The sequence below is a fragment of the Triturus cristatus genome, chromosome 9 (assembly GCF_964204655.1).
Source record: "Triturus cristatus chromosome 9, aTriCri1.1, whole genome shotgun sequence".
NCBI classification, from domain to species: Eukaryota; Metazoa; Chordata; class Amphibia; order Caudata; family Salamandridae; genus Triturus; species Triturus cristatus.
Genome location: NC_140592.1, coordinates 431519307 through 431537746, shown reverse-complemented (window position 1 = coordinate 431537746; position 18440 = coordinate 431519307). Strand labels below are relative to the sequence as shown.

At 44.6% G+C, this 18440-nt stretch overlaps 1 protein-coding gene across 1 annotated transcript in view; it reads left to right on the top strand.

Moving 5' to 3' along the window:
* The first annotated feature begins 13842 nt into the window (after positions 1–13842).
* LOC146798096 (cytochrome P450 2G1-like) overlaps positions 13843–18440 on the top strand; it is a 1456444-nt gene continuing 1451846 nt past the window's right edge. Inside the window, exon 1 of the mRNA XM_085625316.1 lies at positions 13843–14139. The gene's annotated coding sequence lies outside the window, so the exon portion shown is untranslated. The remainder of the gene's footprint in view (positions 14140–18440) is intronic.

The window sequence follows — 18440 nt, the reverse complement described above, 5'->3', positions numbered from 1 at the left end:
GGAGTATGAATTTATTTGTGTTAAAAACAAGACAATATAAGTTATCATTGAGCAAAGTCGCTCATCAAAATGAAACACCACAAAAAATGCAAAGTCCAGAAAACACATGTTTAAGGCTGATATTTAGACAGTAATTCGTGCTGCATTAGGTAATGGAATGTTGACTGAAGTGATCACTATTGTAACACTGATAATTTGTGTTAGTAGCTCTGGTTGATTTTAATTGACTATAGGAAGCCCATAATATAAAAAAGTTTGGCGATCCCTGTCCTATGGTCAACACAGTCTGTCTAAAGGAATATTCTTTGTCACCTGAATCCTGTAGAATTTCTTCTCCATTTGCCTCCTTTCATCATGCCATTTCATTTCATACTCTCCTATGTTGTGTGCCTCCTCCCCTAATGCATTTAAAGACTCTATGATAAAGTGCCTCAAGGCTGCCTTCTCTGCTCCACTGAGATTTGATGGAGGTAGATCATGTACTATTTTCTCTTCCTCTTGAGGACTGTGGTCCGCATACTAAAGGCTGGATGTGGGTGCTATTAGCTCAGGCTCACAAACTCTAAGGGAAAAAAGGCAGAGTCTAGGATGAGGGCTGCATTTATATTTTTTAAAGTAAAGTTTTCAGGTGTGTGTGATTTTGGTAATTTGTATAATGTTCGCCTATTTCCTTACATTTGGTGTTATCCACATTTTGTCTAGGCCCCAGTTGCAGACATATCCCCAAAACAGGCAGAATGTATAACACAGCCGTAAAGTTACCTGAGGTAACTTTACAGATGTAAATTCAGACATAGGAGGTTCCACTCTATTTGAAGGGGGTACAACCTCCCAAGTCCACACCTAGCTATAATGTTACTCTAAAAAATTGTAAATAGCAAAAATGTGGAGAGTTAGACTTAGGTGAAGAAGTAGATCTGCGCATGAGAAAATATTCACATGCAGACTTACCTGTGTGAATTGAGTCCATGACATTTTCTTTGACTATCTTTTTCTAGCATACCTGCTTCAGTCTCAGCCCTTCTGTCCCATCCTTAAATTAAGCTCGCAAAGTTTATGCTGAAAAGCAGGGTCTGTACTTTGTCTGGTCCTATTTCAGACCTGCTTTATGTCTGAGCTCCTGGCGTGGTTGCTGGGAAGAACTGTTAGTTTTGTAAGCCTGGGTGAATGTTATCTAACTTTCTTTGTGGAAATTATACAAAATGCTCAATCAAATTAAGCAAAAGCCTGCAAAATTACACTTTGGTTCCTCACACTATCTTTGAGCGCAAAGGGCATATTTATGCCCATTTTTGATGTGAGTATGCACTAGAAAAATAGCATTAAATCACATTACAGTGCATGTATAGCTCTTACAAACAAAGACTGTTAAACGTGGGCCCACGCCGCAAGCTGGCAGGCCCCTGGGGCAGTTGTGGGCCAGCCTGGACTGGCCCAAACTTGCAGCTGACTATGGACACACTTTTGAATTTTCGCTGGTTGCCCGCGGGCTGGCAGCATTGCCTGGGTGCCTAGCAAGGGCGGTTAGGGGGGGTTAAATGCAGGTACAGCCCTACTGGGGGTTACCTTGCGATAGATGCCGATGCTGCCCTCCTCACCATGAGCTGCCAGGTCTTCCTGCCTTTTTGCAGATTGGATGTCTACCACCCTCTGCATCGTCTGGCCTCCTCTATATATTCCTGCCTCTGGCTGTGTGTTTTGTGGTGAAGGAACCCCCTCTTGGCTCCCCAGGGTGTACAGCAGTGGGCATGGACCTTTGAGAGCCTCATGTTGGGACCTTGACGGGCTGCTGACTGACTTCACCTGAACATCTTGCTTGGTAAGAGATAAGAGGTTCGGAACCTGTTTGGGTTAGAGGTAAGGAGGAGGCATAAGGCCGGTTGCGCTGCTCCCAGTGTTCTTGTTCCTGGCTGGCTGGGGTTATGTGGAGGAGGTATGTTGGTGGTGTTTAGGGTGAGAGGGCAAGGGGGGTCATGGTTCGTGCAAGATTTGTTGCTAAGGTTCCCTGAGCACACTGGGTGCATGCAAATCTAGGCCCATCCTAGGTTGATTTGGGCACTTGTGAGGAAATTTATTTCTTAAAATATTTTTTTATTCTCTCCTTGGGAACCACATCGGAGGGGTACCGGTACATGCTACAGTCAGCATAGTGCACAGAGGGGAGAGGGCAATTCTCCTTCACTGTGATAAATTGAATTAAGGGTTTAACCATCTATCAGTCAATGCTTTTGGAGAAATACCGTGATTTGGGCCCTCAGATGGCCTATTCTTTGAACAAAATTGTAGGAGAGTATAAGGAATTTGTTGGGTCTTATTGGAAGGAGTATAAGGTATTTAGACTGAAGAAAGCCACAACCCCAGGCATGTTTTGGGACCAAACTGACATCAATGCATGGCTTTGGTGCATAATGTTGAAGAAGACCGAAGTCAGTGGCCAGTAAAGCTTTCAATTGGCAACTGAAGGAGGGTGAAAAAGGGGGCATGTTGGGCATTTAATAAAAAGCATGTTCTAGACCTCAAGGCACCTGCAAATTTAAACATATTTGTTCCTTCTGTGGGACACCAGGGCACCCTGAATACAAATGCTTTAAGTAAGTCAGGGGTAAGAATAGCTCAAGAAAAGGAAGGCCTGTCATTAACATTTGTCAATGCCTCCCCTTTGTCATCGCTGATATTGAACCTTGGCTGAATTTGTGCACTTGATTAGGTGCAGGACTCCAGCTATATTTAGGCTTTCTTGATGGTTTCAGAATAGCGGCCCTCAGCCTTCAGGGTCCTGGGTTTTGCATAAATCAGCACTCCTTGGCACTAAGCAAGGAATTGGCATGAAAAAAAACTTGAAAAGGAGCTAAAGTTGTAAAGATGGCTCAGCCTTTTGCATTGCCTTCTGTTGCCCAGGTGTCTATGTTCCCCTTTGAGTTTTGTTACAAACAAGGAAAAGGGGGAGTACAGACTGATTTACAATCTCTCAGCACCTAGGAATCTTCAGAGAATGATGCTATTGACTTATTCCTCTGCTCGGTGCAGTGTGCATCCTTGGATAGTGCCTTGGCCCTGTTAAGGAAGCTGGGTCCAGGGGCCCTCATGGCGAAGGCAGGCATTGAGTCAGCATTCTGACTGCTTCCTGTCCAACCTGATGACTACCATCTACTGAATTTTCAGTTTAGGAGGCAGTTTTATTATGACAAATGTATGGCCATGGGATGCTCATTCTCCTGTGCGTATATTTTGCAATTTAGTACCTTTCTGGAGTGGGTTTTCACAAAAGTATCAGGCTCCAATTTCATCATACATTACTTGGATGACTTCCTTTTCTTGCAAACAAGGGTAGATGACTACTGTACAAAATTCCTACCTACCTTACCATCCAATACTTAATATCAACATTCTGTTTTCTCCTAGCTAATGAAAGAACAGCTGGACCAGCCACAACCTTAGTATTTTTGGGGACTGAGATTGATTCTGTAGGAGGAGAGTACAAGCTCCTGGTGGACAAGGTAGATTTTGTTTGTCCTCTTTTGCAGCATACCTGGGGACATGCAAGGTCACCCTACGGCAGTTGCAAACCTTTGTGGGCCAAATCAATTTCGCCCTGTGGATAGTACCAATGGGAAGCCAATTCCCCTGTTTGAGACCCCAGGCCATGTCTGGTCTAAGAGAGAAACACCACAGGACTCGCCGCTCGGATGATCAGAAGCAGGCTTTAATGATTTGGCTATAATTTCTGGTTATCTTCAAAGGGACTAGGGTCTGGCCAGCTCCCTTGATGTCCAGTAAGGAGTTTGGTTTGTTCACGATGCCACAGGCAGTCTGGGTTGCGGTGCTATACTGAGGGACACGTTGTGTGCCCAACAATGGCCCCAGTCCTGGTTGGGTTCAGGTTTGAGGTGCAATATCAATTTTTTGGAGCTGTTCCCCATCATGGTGGCCTTGCATATCTAGATAAGCCAAATCTGTAATCAGTCAGTGACTTTTTGGTCAGATAACATGGCAGTAGTTGAGTTGATGTTGTTATGTCTTCAGAATAACATTTTGTTTAAAGTAAAACATGTGCCTGCTATGTTTAATAAAGCAAACACAAGGAGATGATGGATGGAGCGCTGAAACTTTTCAGACACTCACCCCCAGTCACAGATCTGGGTTGAATCCATCATCATTCTTTTTTTTTTTTTTTTTTGAAAAACCTTTATTGACGTTTCAATCATTTACACGTATGGGCCTACAACCCCCCGGGGCCGGCCGCTAAGCAATCAGAACAATAAAAGCACATGTAAACACAGGCGGCACCTCGGAGAGCAAAGTCTACAATACAGTATAGTCCGGCCAATGAGCCGCTCAGGTAGGACACCAGGAGAGAAAGGGTTTTTCATTTTATAATAAAACAAAACAGTAGGATCAGGTGCCAAACAGTTTCCCAACAGCGATAAGGGGCAAGGATAAGAGACGCAAGCAGCAAGCAGCAATACATTGAATCAATGGCGCAGACACGGGAAAGTACGGATGGGGAGAAATATCAAAGATAGTTGCGCCTACAGGTCCCCGTACCTAAAGCCCAGCGAACCCCCCGGAAACTGTGGCACACATTAAGAGCAAGCGATTCACAATAAGAGAGGTGTACCGCGCTGATCCCAGAAAAACAAGCAAAAAGAAACAGAGAAGAAAAAGGAGGCCATGGAAAAAGAGATAAAGACTAAAGAGTCCCCTCCCCCATCCCCCCACCCTGCACCTCTGCGAATGAGTATGGCCCCACCCCCCAGCAGTGTGCCTGTCGCCCTGGAACTAGACCCGAAATATAGAAGAGACAGGGAAAAAAGGAGTAAGAAAGAGCCCCCCCAGACGGGGGGGCGGAAGGAATGTAATAAACTGGAGGAGGGCCTTCAAAACATACCCCCGGCTTCTCCCTCCCGCACGGTGAAGTCTCCCCACAGCAAACAATTAGCAGCACCAAGTTGATCATATCAAAAAAAGGAGGGGGGGAGTGGGGAGCATTATGCACCAACTATGCGAATAACCATGAGAGCACGCAACCATGAGTCCGCCTGTCTACTAGGTGACCACTCCCGAAGGATCAGCCTCAGCCTTGACCGCTCTTTGCGATTCTGCCCATGCCTGCCCCTCGACCCAGCACCATGTCCGATGTCCCAAGGTACAGGAGTGTCCAAAAACAGTCGGGAAGCGACGCACACAGGTGGGGTGGAAGTCTCTGAGCATCAGCACGGACCGCTTCATGGGGGGGCGTCTTTTCCAGTGCTGCCCCAGGATCTGCACTGCACACAAGGTCCAGACAGGCTGAAGCAGTCAAATGAGACACACGTTGCTGGAATCGTCCCTGGGCCGCCGGAGACCACGCACGGGACAAGGCCACCATCTTCCGCTCAGGTCCAATACCTCCGGAGCAGATCAAGCCCACAGTTAGCCGACCACACGGTAGCATACTGTCCAGAGTGTCCGGCTGTACACTAATCGCGGGGGGGGGCCGCAACATCTTCTTCCTGTGTGCAGTGTGGAAAGCCACTGTGTACTTGTGGACCAGCATGCCGCCACTGTCCCAACGCTGATACCACACCATCTAGCTTCCTCCCCAGGACCCCGGCACCATGAGCCAAGGAGTAATGAAGGGCACCAAGGGCCTCCAGGAGGTCGCCGTACCCCAGAGCAGCTCTCTCCGATCGCTCTGCCACACTCCCGACCGTCACACACCCCCAGTCCCGCTGCGTCCCAGCGGACAGGATGGTAGGCTGCATAGTGACAAAATGGCCGCTGGGAAGGCCCGACTCGTATTGGGGCCAGGACCCCGGGACCAACGCCTCAAGGTCCACGTCGCTGAAGACAGGGATCCTGGGGGAGGAACAGATTCAACCGTTGCGCGGTCACGGGCAATAGTCGTCTCCGCCACGGACCAGCTCCCGCAAAAAGCCGGGAGCAGCCCGCAAGGATCAGGGCGAACCAGGGACGGCGTCCGGGCAGCTCACCGTCAAAGGCAGGGGCAAACACCACAGAATCCGAGAATTGCACACCCGGGCATGTCCTCGGTCCGCAGCGCTCAGCAGGGGGGGAGCGACCACAGCAAAATGCAGGCCGAGGGGAGCACCACTCCGGCGGGCCGACTCCACCCAGTCACCACAGGCCGCTGTTGTTAAACTGCCGCCCGGCCAAGGCGTCCACTCGAGGGCCCGGCTTCGGGACCGCACGGGCCGCAAAGTTCAATCGCTGATTTCTCCGGCGGTACTGCAGTCAGAAACCTCAGGGTCACACGATCGGTTGCCACTTTCGTTTACGAACACGATCTCGTAGCGCAGAATAAGGATCTCATGCAGGATATCCGTGCGGGATGCGGAGGTTCACGGAGCCGGGAATCTACGCTGCCGTCCCGGTCGCCATCTTGGCTCCTCCCCCCATCATCATCATTCTTTAGCTCACTTAGCCACCTCCATCCATCATCTCCTTCTGTTTGCTTTGTTCGCCCTAAGTTGGCAGGGTATGCCCAGACATGGGTCCCGTGCTCTCTATGCCACTGGAGTCAAGCTATCCTGGCTGATGAGGGATGTAACCCCGAAACCGGTCCTAGGATGCTTGTTTCCAGTCCAGGGAGGACCTGGCCTGGCAGTTCGGGCTGGACTGTTCCCATTGGGCACAGGGTCAAGACTGATTTGCATATGGCTGGGTCCAAAATGAAAGGGCATGGTAAGCAAAGAAAACGATGGATTTAGGCCCAGATCAATGTACTGGGGTGAATGTATGACATTGTCCTGTATTCTGTCCAGCAATTGTTTTTTTTGCATTTTCTATGTTTAATAAAGCAGCTGATGCATTGTCTCATTTTAAGTTTCATGTTTTCCGTTTTCCACTCCACAGCAGAAGCGGAACCCACACACTTCCCAGAACACCTATGGAACCTTGGAACCCTGCTCTCTCTGAACTGATCACAGCGAGCTTTGAACCAAAAAAGTTGCGAGCATATGAAAGGGCCCTAGCTACATATGCAGCATACCCCTGGGGCAATCCTCAAAGGGTATCTTTCCTCGCTCACTAACTGGATGGGTTTCCTTGGGCACATGAGGTCACAGGGTAGATCAAAGGCATTGGCTAGGTGACACATGTTAGCACTGGCCTTGTTTGCAAAGTTGGAGGGGGTAATTGTCCACTCACAGTCCTTTTTAGTTGAACAAGCTCTTAGGGGATGGGTGAGATTGGATGGGTCAAGAAGGAACGAAAGGTGTCCCATAGATTTTGACAAGCCGTGTTGGATCGTCCTGCCTAGGGTGTGCACATTTCCCTCTGAGATGGCACTCTTCACCACAGCCTTCTCCTTTGCCTTTTATGGTCCGTTCAGGAAATCCAAAATTGTGGGAAGATTCAAGCAAGTCACAGAGGGTGGGATTCAACTCCAACACATGTCCTGGGTGGAGGGCAAGCTGGTTGTGACCATACCTCACTCTGAGACTGATCAAGTGGGGAGGGGAGAACAGGTAATTTTGAGGAAAGTAGAAGGCCTTACGGGGTGTTTGGTAGCTACGATGCGTAAGTACTTTCACTTGTGCCCCTGAGTGGCAGTCACCACCTTGCTCATTCACATCTCCAGTGTGCTGCTGACACAATCCCAGTTCACTCAGGTCATGTACAAGGCCCTCGAGCAGCAGAGATTCAAGGCCAATTCAGCACGCATTCCTTCAGAATAGTGGCAGTGAGTTCTGCGGTGGGAGCAGGACTTACCATGGAGGTGGTTATGAGAATTTTCAGGTGGAAATCAGATCTCTACAAGTGCTCTGTGTGGCTCAACATGATGTCGGAATCAATTATTTTGGTTTTGCCTTCATGTTACCTTGTTTCTTTGGCACCTGCTGTTTTTTGCATATGGACACATGGCTGCTGACAGTGCCGGCATCATTGGTCATTTCTTTGTGTGTCGGGCACAAGTGACATTTTTGCAGGTTCACTTCCACCAGTGTGTGGCAGAAGCACATCTATGTTTCCATTGGGCTGGCAGGGGCGGTCTTCATCCGGGTGGTCTATGGCAACTGATGGAAAAATAGATGTCCGGGAAGCGTCTGTCGCTGACACTCATCATCCTCTACATCTGTGGCAATGACTTGGCAATCCTAGGCAGGAGGACTCTATTTGAAAACGTATTGGTCGAAATCTCTTGGTTAGCCAAGAGGTGCCCGGGCAAAGTTATTGCATGGTCGCACATCATCCTGAGGAGGGTATGGAGGTACTGTCAGTCCGCCAAAAGCCTAATTGAGTCAGCCAGGTCTTTGAATAGCAGGATGAGCAATTGTTGTATGAGGCTTTCCTAAAGATAATCCCTCATGAGTCCTGGGCGGCCAGTAAACCACCCAGGTTGGTGGCAGAGGAGTTATGTTTGGCTACAAAACAGGTGGCCAACCTTGGCATCTGGTATAATTGCAGTCTAGCCCAAGAGTGAATTACTTTTAATCCGATGTCCCAACTCAGGGCAGGGATACACAAACTCAAGGGAAGGGATAGTGGCATCTGCTACACCACGTGCCCTTAGTCTCACATTACACTGCCTTGGCGGATATTGCGTAGTTGAGAGATCCAGGTATGGTCCATCTCAAATGGTGGCCAGGGATAACCTTATTGGGTGACTTTGGTATGGTGATTTAAGATGCTGGTGGACCAGTTTTGATGCTGGCCCATGTTTCCTCTATCCTGAGGGAACGGGTGGGTTTGCCTTGTAAGGATTACAAATCTAGGGATGCCTCAGGGAATGGGACCTGAGGCTTGGTCAAACATGAATGCATTTTAACGTACTCTTGTATTCTTTGAATGTATTTGTTGCTTACAATACTGTTGTTTTTTTTAAATGATGCAAATATTTCTCTTTCATTGCTCTCTAATCCTCTAATGTTATTTTGATACGTACTATGTAATTTGTCGCATTTATAAGGGTTAATAACAAGCTGTATGCCTTTTTTTTTTTCCTCCATTACATTTTCATATAGGTGTGAGGCTCCAGACAGCTCCCAGACAGGATACTCAGCAGAAGGAGACCTGATGGCCCCTTAATATTATAATACATTCAACAGATGGTGCACACAGATGTTGAGGAAAGGCTTAATTAATAAACCTAACCTAAGGTAGAAAAATCAAACCTCAACAGCCAATGGAGAATTAGAGGGAAGAGAACATAAAAATGAAAACTTTATCACATATAATAATACAATCAAATGCAAAACAAGAATACCCAGGTCCTACGCCTTTATGGGTGACTCCGTTGTTATATATTAACCCCTTAACATTGGCCTTTGGTTAGGGCCCAGCTGTACATTAAAACAACAAAGCCCCCTCAGCCCCTGCACACAGGGCCACCTTTAGCACTGGTGGCGCCTGGTGCAACAATCTTTTTGGACAACCCCGCCGCATGACCTCCTCTTCGAATTTCCACACTACCACCCAACAAAAGTGCCCCTCATCCCTCCATAGTTCTCCATCCACATACATTTAATTCACTTTCAAGTAGTGTTAAAGGACGCTTTTATTTATCCACTCAGCTATCAACATAACTTACAGATCTGTTCTTTGTAGCAGCCGTACTAACCCTCTGCTTTACTTTATGGCGAGTCAAAACTGCCAAAGGACAAAACTCCGCTCACTCTCTGGCAGGAACATTAATCACAAGAGTTGTCTTGACATTTTTATTGCTGCCTAAAAGCTTGATGTACATGGACCTCTTCAGCAAATTTGAGGTTAGTGCTATGTGGAGCGAACTCCCTGAAGTCATTGCCAACCTCCAGATCAGCGCCTGCATGCTGCTGCTCCCAACAACAGCAGACAACGTGCAGGTGCTGCTGAATGTGTCACAGTTTCTGAAAATTACACCAGGGAGAGATCAGCATATTTCAGTGGGGCCCAGCTTCTTGGCAGGGTGGACAGTGGTTTCCACCCTGTAAAAATAGTGGGTGCATGCCCGCTACCCGCATATACCTCAACTTATGCCCTGAGAATAATTACTATCAAACTAAAAAAAACATTTCAATCAATAACATATTTCAAGTGGTGTCCTACTATGTGACCATCTTTACGTGCATATCAAGCTGAACTTCATATGTCATTATATCATGCTGACCCTTGATCATAGTTTGTTAACACTGGTTTGTTTGTTGACTCCTAGGGGCATATTTACAAGGCACTTGCCCCACCGGAGCGTTACTTTTTCTTCCGCTCTGGTGGCACACTGCACGATATTTACAAGGTGGCGTTAAGCCATTTTTTGTGGCTTAACACTGCCTTGTAAATATGGGCCTCCTCGTCGTAGTTCTCTGCGGCAAAGGGATGAGCAGTGGGTGTTGTTGTGGACTTTCCCGCAAAACACCCATTCGAGGCAGTGCCAAAAATGAATGCCTTTAAAAAGGAGGTGTTAGAGTGCCGCAACTATAAGAAATACTGGAAGGAGCTGAACGCCATAAATGATTGTTTTTTCGCAGGAAGATGTTCCTTCCTGTACGAATGCAATGAACTCTATCAAGCCTAGACATGATTAAGTCTGTTGAATGAGCATAATAAATAAACACTATATAATGAGTAGTCATCAACTCAAAGTATTCACAGCTTATTGCCACAACTAATTGTGTTGTTCCAAGAGCCAGCTTTAGTATACTTTGCATAACTCATAGACTACAAATTGTGCCTTTTTATTGTCTGCTGAAAGATTATTGAAGTTATTGTTTTCACTGTGAGTAAAAATAGACTTTTGTAAATGCATCTCAGTAATTTCAAATAGGAGAAGAATATCCGCCTGAAAAGTAACATCTACCAATCATCTTCCTAAACCTGGAGCATGCATCCAATAACTGGTATTGGTAAATGTATTCTATATGTCATCCTTAAAAAAAGACTAAATAGCAAGAGAGGAAGTCTGCATCCCTCAAACTCTATAGGCACTTTTAACAGAAAATTATCTAAGTCTATGTGCTTCTATTTATTCCAAAGATGTCGTTAACACAGTCGAACCTTTGTGAATAATCGATGAAACACACCTAGGACCCTGTACAATAAAAACTAGGGCTACTTTGGGTAGTACAGTGGTTCCCAAACTGCGTGCCGTGGCTCGCAGGGGAGCCGTCAAACCTAGCCAGGGGAGCCGTGCACCAAGCACTGTAATGCATTTAATGTTGAAAGGGTTGTTGGCTTCAGCTAAATTAATTAGACTTAAGCACAGGATGTCGATGATTTGTAAGTGACATACCTAAAGCTGTAAATGTAGTGCTTATTTGATGGCATGTTGAGGGAGATGACCTCCGTATTTCTCTGGATCCCCACAGTCCAACACTCCCAAAGTAAGCGGAAGACTCCTGATTAATTTTGTTAGACTCCTTAATAGTTTCATTTTTTTCAAAATGCATTTCATACCAAAGTTTCGTTTTTTCAAAAACCATTTCCCACTAAAGTTTTGCTTTTTTCCAATTCATTTTACACCAATGCAAGTCATCAGGAAAGTACAGTTGTCCTCTCTTTTATACACACTAAGTGTTATTAAGTAATGACATTTGTACTTGATTAATCGGTACTTCCAGTACACTCTTCTTTCAGTACACACACATTCCCAGACAAGTCTGCTCTCTCCTTGAGCACGGGGAAGTAAAACACCATATACAGTATTATGCCAACATTTGGAAGCAAGAAAGAGGGACGTTTAAAAAAAAATTGGAGGAATTTATTTTACGTGCATTGATTTGGAGGCAATTTTAGGGTGGAGACAGCACAAATGTGGTTTAAAAATCGTGAGTCACCCTGCTGTGACAGGTGTGTTGGCACGTATGACATGGATAGAAATCGAAGTGCGTGCAAATATTCTTCAAGCGCAGAAACACTTTGGCAATGGGGCCTACATACCTAGGGGTGCTATCTAGCACTGTAAGTGGGATAAAGTTTGAGAGGGTACTCTAAAAAAAGGCATGGGCAAAGAAGTATAACTATAATATTTTATTAGATGTGGCACCTTAGTAATACGAAACACCCTGTGTATATGGTTATAATACCTTCATCAGCTTCAACCCAATTATTATCAGGGAGAAAAATGCAAGTACTCCAGAGGGCGGGCTTACATCCCCCCACCATCCCAAAAAAGTAACAGTGGGAATCCACGAGTCAAGGGAGCCGTGGTTCAAAAAAGTTTGGGAACCACTGGGGTAGTAGGATGAGAGCCATAATTGTTATCAAGGGCAGAGGATTATTTTCACGACTGGTGCTTGATTACCTGGCCATATGACGTCCACCTTTCCTTTATACTGCTTTACACGTGCAGGAATACAGTCTGGAATACCTGCCGAAATTTTGGGTTTAGATTATCTGGTGACAGCGTTATGACCTCTCCATACTCCTGCTTCAATGTACAGAACCCACTCAATTGTGGTGGCAGGTGCCTGTAAGAGTTACATCATATGAGAAATGTATGGAATGGAAGGGCGCACATTTGAGGTCTGACCTAGTGACGGCTTTCTCTTAGGCTTGCCTCGTGTATTCCAAAAATATTACATGAGTAACACTAATAAACCATAAAAGAGCTTGGGGTCATCCAACTTCGGCATTGCTCTGTTAGACTGTCACTTACATTTCGGAACAGCTCACAAGACAGTCTACCTGCCAGTATTCAGCTTAATTGTGAATAAAGCCACATAACAGCCATTTACAAATGGCAATGCCATTCATATTGAGTGACACCATTTTGGCTGTTTATTAAAATTTAACAGCGACCCATGCAGGAGTAGCTCAGCCAGTCCAGGTTTTTCCGTTTGCTTTATAGGACTTACAGGTCTTTTTATCATTTTATAAATTCAGCACCACAAGTCCCAGAATGCAAAGTAAATACAAGATTTACTGAGCACTCAAGCCTGAGCCTCTAAAATGTGAAAATATTGCGAGACACTTGAGCCTCTCTCCAGTAAAGTTTCTATCTTTCTCACAGAAAAATACTGGACATTTTGCAAATGTTTTGGGCTCCTGATGGGCCAGGAACTGGCATACCAATAATAATTTGTCGTCCATGTGATGTTTTATAATTCACCAAGGTTGATTCTACCCTAAATTTGTTTTAGGAATAGTCTAGAAAGCTTTAACAATTCTTTGGACGTGTTATCTATTCATTTTATTTCACATATTTATATAGCATAACTCCCCATATGAAAGGCGTTAATGCAGGCGTTAATGCACTTTACATAGGGGAAAAGGGTAGGCATCTGAATTTCCTATATTGTGGTGGACAGACTATCTTTACAGTAACATAGGAGACAAAGCAATACATTAGAACTTAAATTAATTTCAGTATTAAACAAAGAGGCGAAACCAGGTGGAGTTGGTTTTATGTAAGAGGGAAGGCAGGAGAGAAGGTAATTAGAAAGAAGACGAGGAATGAAGAAGTGGAAATAATTTGTGTTTGGGGATGAATTCTATGGAGGATGAAAACAAAAGGGATCCGGAGGAATGTGAGAATAGGCAAAGCCAGTGATAGGTTAAAATAGACCTTAAACGGTTAACTTTTGAGTTTTTTTGCGGGATTGACAGAGGTTTTTAAGACGTCGAACTATTCGAGTAGGGAGCTCCAGAAAGTTGGAGCCGCACCAGAGTCTGAAGTTCTGTTTTCTCCTGAAGTTTTAGATGCCCCAGAAATGTTTCAGATAGTTGGTAAGTAGTTCGAATTTAATTGATGTGATCTGGATACATTTCATGGCGTCAGTTCGTTTCCTTAAGTTTATATTCACAAGGAGAAAATATTTTGGGATTTTAATGACTTGCCTGATGGTTTTTTTTTACCACTCTCGCCCAGAAAATTCCAGTCAACCGGTTGGGAACCCTATCTCCGGCTGCACCACCATGCAGTTCACACGAGAAGCAGGGAGATGTATGTTAGGCTGACGATAGAAGAGGCAGGGCAGCCTTTGTAGACTCCATCTGTCGAAAACCCCTTTAACTCCACTGGGAGTATAGTTGGCAATGGCTGCCCTAATTTCACTGCAACTATGAGGAATCTGACTTTCCTGCCAGGTTGCTTCTTGCCTGGCTGGCTCCGAGTTCTTTGCCTGCGGACTAATCTGTAACAGCAGTGAGAGGTTGATTCCAGACAGCGAGCTGACTCTGGAAGCAACACATCTGCCGCTACGTCCTGCAGTTGGAAAGAAGGTACTTTTATGTTTTTTAAGAGCGTTTCTGAAATGCACAGTCGTGGGGCCGTATGGGCTATAGTGGCACAGTGCAGGAGCCCGGCGCTCGTTTCAGGCGCCAGCTGTCTTAAGTGATTTCATTTAACTCTTAATTCTCAGAGTTCGTGCTCTGTTTTCAGACAGCACAGCTCGGAAAAAACAGAAAGCAAGGTTTGCCTATTTCTGTTTCTGAGCCGTACTGTCTGAAAATACAGTACTAACTTAGAGAAACACTGGGTTATCAGAACTCACTTTACGCTCATAGGGGCAGATTTAAAAGCCCCCTGCGCCACCAGTACGTCACTTTTTGTGACGTAGTGGTGGCGCATTTTACTTCTCCATATATACAAGGACAGGAAAAGCCACCCTGCATGACTTTTCCTGTCCTTGTAAATATGGCCCCTTTGCACGCAGCACTTTGCGAGAAAGGTGCGCAACACCCATGGAACCAGACACATTTCCAGATTTACGAGGCATCGTAAATCTGGAATTCTGGAAATTAGTGTGAATGCTACACCTCCCCAGGGGAGGCGCATCGAGGAGAAATGTTTTAATTTCTCCTCGTATTTTCCTCTTTCAACGCGTGCTGCATTCTACAGCACACATTGAAAGAGGAAAATGCCTATAGTGATTCTATTTGTGTAGGAAGGTGCCCCTTCCTGCACAAAAACAATCTCCCCACGACGCAGGCATCCTTGCACCATGGCGCAAGGGTGCCTGCGCCGGCGCATGGCTGCAGTTTGTGCGCCAGCGCAGGGGGAAGCACAGAGATGTGACATATTGTTGTAATTATGTTGCATCCCTGTGCTTTGAAAGTGACTCAGTGCGGCACAGCCAAATGGCTTGCGGAATGCACGGAGTCACTTTCATTGTAAATCTGCCCCTTAAGGTGGATAAAACAGGCGCTCGGCTCTTCGCTGCGCCAGCAAAGCCCATCAAGTTATGTGCTATGGTACAGGCTTTTCATTGTAAAAGATAGTGGCTATGCATTGTTCCTCAAAAATGCAACAATTTTATATCTAAGGACTTGAATATACACCTGCTTCTCAAAAATAATTATTAATCCTGGGGGTGTATTTTATTGGCTTTAATGGCACAGAGTAAGGAGCCTGTTTTATGTGTCTGCAGAGCAAAGAGCCTGTTTTATTTGTCTACTGGGCGTAAAGTTCATTAATTTAAACCGACATTTCAATGAGTTAGTGGTTTATTTTCAGATAATACAGCTTGGAAATAGTGAGCGAGGCTTACCTTTTTTTCTGTTACTGTCCTGTTTCGCCTGAAAATAAAGCACTGACTCAGGCTTGTCTGCGGCACCAAAAGCCATGCATTACCCGCTAATTGTTGTTTAGGTTTCCTGTGTATGCTGTTGTTGTCTTGTCAATTTTTGTAATTTTTTATAATTGCATCTCTTTTAACGTTTATGTGTATGCTGTTTCAAATCGGAAAGTATGATGCCGTTCTGATTGTTGTATCTTTTATGGTATTTTACGGAAAAAAAGATTTCTGACTGACTGAGTCAGAGAACAAGCACTGGTAAATTCATTAGGTTTTGTTTATGTTATTAATAGTAAGCTGTTTTGGTTGGTAGTTGTGGCTTGCTGAGTAGTTGTACAATACAAGTTACAGAAAGTCTGTTAAAGTGTTATGCCTTGTTTCTGTAAAAAAAAGCAATATATTGTGCTGTTACTGGTGGTATAGTGAGAGAAATAATAGAATTAATTGATGTAATAGCAATATTGTGTGTTTAGAGGAGTTCTGACAACTTTTGGGCCTGATGCCACTGCACCTGCTGCACAATTCAACTCATGGCCCTCATACATGCAAGATAACTGCATTTGTGCTTGCCTGTTTAGTACTAAAATATTGCAATATTTGGTGTTTAGAGGGGTTCCCAGAGCTTTGGGCCCAAGTGCCATTGCACCTGCTGCACCATTGAAATCATGACCCTAGTGCTTGCAAGGTAACTGCACTTGTGACTGCTTATTTAGTAGATAAATATAGCAATATTTTGTGTTTAGAGGAGTTCTGACCACTTTTGGCCCCAGTACCACTGAACCTGTAGCACCATTGCAATTATGGCCCTACTCTGCTAGCTAACTGCACTTGTGATTGCCTGTTTAGTTGTAACATTTAGCAATATTCTGTGGTTAGTTGGGTCCCTAAATCTTTTGGTCCTGGTGCCATTGCACCTGCTGCACCATTCAAATCAAGCCCCTTTTAACTGGAAGATAGCTGCAACTGTGTCTGCTGTATAGTAGTAAAATACAGCAATTTCAGGTATTTAGAGAAGTTTTGGCAACTTTTGGGCCCAGTACCACTACACCTGCTGCACCATTCAAATAATGACCCCATTGTCTGCAAGGTAACTGCACTTGTAACTGACTGTTTAGTGGTAAAATATAGCAATATTAAGTAATTAGTAAGGTGCCTAGAGTTTATGGTCCCGGTGCTACTGCACCTGCTGCACAATTCAAATCATAATCCTATTGCCTGCTAGATAACTGGACATTTGGCTGCCTGTTTATTATCAACATTTTTGAAATATTTGGTGTTTTGAGGAGTTCTGGCACCTTTTGGGTCCAGTGCCACTGCACCTGATGCACCTTTCAAACCAAGCCCCATTTAACTGCAAAGTTATCAGAACTTCTCTAAACGCTTCAAATTGCTATATTTTAGTACTATACAGGCAATCACAATGACAATTGTGATTGCCTGTATAGTACTAAAATATAACAATTTCTAAGCAATTAGAGAAGTTCTGACAACTTTTGGGCCCAGTGCCCCTACACCTGCTGCACCATTCAAATCATGACCCTGTTGTCTGCAAGGTAACTGTAATGGTGACTGTTTATTTAGTAGTTAAATATAGCAATAGTTGGTGTTTAGTGGAGTTCTTACAACTTTTGTCCCCTGTGGCACTGCACCTACAGCACCACTAAAATCATGGCCCTACTCTGCTAGCTAACTGCACTTGTGATTGCCTGTTTAGTACTAACATTTAGCAATATTCTGCGTTTAGTGGGGTCCCAAGAGCTTTTGTTCCCGATACCACTGCACCTGCTGCACCATTCAAATCAAGTCCCTTTTAAATGCAAGGTAACTTCAATTATGACTGCCTGTTTAGTAGTCAAATATAGCAATATTATGCGTTTAGAGAAGTTCTGACAACTTTTGGGCCCAGTGCTGCTACTCCATTCAAACCATGACCCTGTTATCTGCAAGGTAACTGCACTCGTGGCTGCCTGTTTATCAGTAATATATATCACAGCTCTTGTATATTAACTTTATTTTCAACGTGCAATGTTTACTACAACTTTTAGAATTTGATCGTAATGACCAAATAGATTAAGTTGAAATAATCAATCCGATAATGCTTGCAAAGTGCATAGAAAGGTACTGGAGCATGAATAGGAAATGCCACAAACGTTCTAATGCTAAAACATCTGCTTTACACAACTAAGTAATAAAAAGCTTAATAAAAAGCAAGCATTCTAGCATACTGTTAGAAGCTGTCTGCCTTTTCCTTGGGAAGAGATCATATCCTGACAGTGATTTGGGCTTAAACAGTGTGAACAGCTCTGATAGAAGTATTGTAAATGTGTGCAGCCAAGGGAAGTTAACAAAACGGAAAAGTTCCAAACAAAAGGGGCTGAACTCAGTAGTTTGGCTAGGGGAACTGATAAGAGCCCCTTTTTAAGATCTATTAATTACAAGAGATTTCACAAGCACAGCACAATCGCTTTGCAGACGAAACCTAAAAATGGGGTCAAATGAATTCCATGTATGCTCCCTTCGGTGCATAAAACAGGCTCTTGGCTCTGCACTGCATCAGAAAAGCCAATCATGATAACAGCCATGGTCTCTCCCCCACCCCCTGTAATATGTATCACTGATAAGCACCATTATATATCTATTACAAAAATCTCAAACTCATTCCTGAACGTAAAATTTTGTTTTCAATTAGGAACTTGGTCCAACGGTTTTGAAATTCAACATTTTCTCCAAATTTCCCATCTATGTTCTGGCTCGATGATGAATTAGAAACAACAGAGGCAGCCAGGTGCAAACTGCTCTCCCTGCCAGTTCTGAAAGCCACATGCTAGCTGGGCAAAGTCCAGGATGTGGTTCTGTCAGTGTTTCTTGGCTTTAGTACTCTCCTTCGTGCATGCAAACCATTTTAAATGCCCATTTTTAACACAACTTGAAGTTGGGCAATTGCTCTGTCCAGAGTCACATGGCCATCCAGATATTTCATAGTACCTTCTATAATCATGGTAAATA